At 49.5% G+C, this 1,737-nt stretch overlaps 1 pseudogene; it reads right to left on the reverse strand.

Annotated features, from left to right (window-relative positions):
• Window positions 1-279: 279 nt before the first annotated feature.
• On the reverse strand, window positions 280-1,465 carry LOC102216176 (piggyBac transposable element-derived protein 4-like; annotated as a pseudogene).
• Between the last annotated feature and the right edge of the window lie 272 nt (window positions 1,466-1,737).

A 1,737-nucleotide genomic window follows, 5' to 3' on the forward strand; every position in this document is an offset into this window, starting at 1 on the left:
CAGCACATCACTAATGATTACTATACCTATACCTTTCTAATGTGATGTTGTTGTCCCTGGCTTTCTTTCTCTGTCTTTCCCTCCCGCTCTGTTCCTGTGCTACTGCGAGTGTAACTACCGCCCCTCCCCCCATTTGCAGCGCAAAGCACAAGGCTCACGTGCGGAATGAAGCGGAAAAAAAGTGCGAGAGAGAGGGTGAGAGAAAGAAAAAACAAAACAAACACAGTTTGCGATAAGGAGTCGGCTCTAAGAGCCATTTCGTTTGCAACCGACACATCACTAGTCTGAAGCACCTGATGAGTGGGGAAGGCACCCTCGCTTCAATATGTGTGGGTTTACCAAAGCTTCACCCACCTCTTCAACATACAGCCTCCTCCTGTATGCTTTCTGTTGTTTCCAGGATGGGTCAATTGCTGTCCACAGCACGTAGGAATTGTACAGTGAGACGTCCAGCAGGTTGTGAAAGAGGGCCACTGGCCAGCGGTTTGCTTTCCTCCTGCAGGAATAGGTGCCAACAACCTAACGAAAAAACACAAAAAACCCGAAATCATAAAACCTATATATATATTACACAATAATATATGAGCAAGAATTAATAAATCTGTGCGTAACTGATGCGTAATGACACCTACCTTGTCAAGGTTGTCGACACCTCCTTTGCACCTATTGTAATCCTGTATTATCACGGGCTTTCGTTTCTCTTCCTCGCTTACATCGGGAGTGCGGTGTTTTGTGCTCAGTAATAGCACATTCTTGCCGCGTCGGGGACGTAAGAGACGACAGTGTGGGTGAGAGTGATGATGAAGGCGGAGGAGAAAAACGCTCTGTCTCTTGTCTGGAGCAACTGAGGCGGAAGCTCGGGCTTGTTTTTTCGAATTGTGCCGACCAGGGCCAGTTTCCTCCTCAGTAGCTCTTCTGCCAGGGCAAATGAAGTAAAAAAATTGTCACACGTGATGACGTTTCCCTGGAGCCCCTCAGTTAGTTCCAGTACCACCCTCATCCCCTGGTTGCCCTACGCACGATCGCCAGCTTTGCCGGTGTAAACCTGCAGTCTCCAGGCATAGGAAGTTTTCACATCACACACAGTCCATATTTTTAGACCATACTTCGCAGGCTTTGTTGGTATGTACTGTTTGAAGTTGCACCTTCCTCGGAATAGGACCAGTTGTTCATCAACACAAATGTCCCTGTCTGGGCTGAACAGCAGCTCCAGACGATGCGTGCACAAATCCCACACCTTGCGGATGGCAGACAGCTTGTCATGACGGCGTCGTGGTCGGGAAAGCTTGTCGTCGAAACGCAGCGCCCCGCTGATTTGGTGGAATCGCTTGTGGGACATGGTGGCCCGGAAAATGTCCCGTCCGGATTTTTCAGCCCAGAGGCTGCGAGTGGATTCGTTTCTTGACCGATAAACGCCTGCCAAAATGAACAGCCCCACATAAGTACGAAATTTATCAGAATCCATTTCTCACCAGGTGGCAAGTGTGCGTCTCCCGTGCAGATTTGTCATGGGCACGGTGTGCTGCACAATTTCATCAGTGAGGAAGAGCGCAAAACTATCTATATCAGGTCCCTGATCCGTGCGGCGGCATAGTGTGTCAGTCCCGGGGTGACACCTGTGGCTGCTGGAACATATCGGAACGTCTCCGTATTTGTGGGCGACCAAACGATTTTCCCGTTTTTTGAAGTCCACCCCGATGCTGCTTCCTCCATCTCCATCTCCTCTTCACTCTCATT

The sequence above is a fragment of the Pundamilia nyererei genome, unplaced genomic scaffold (genome assembly GCF_000239375.1).
Source record: "Pundamilia nyererei isolate P.nyererei 1_Seehausen unplaced genomic scaffold, PunNye1.0 scaffold00176, whole genome shotgun sequence".
Taxonomy (NCBI): Eukaryota; Metazoa; Chordata; class Actinopteri; order Cichliformes; family Cichlidae; genus Pundamilia; species Pundamilia nyererei.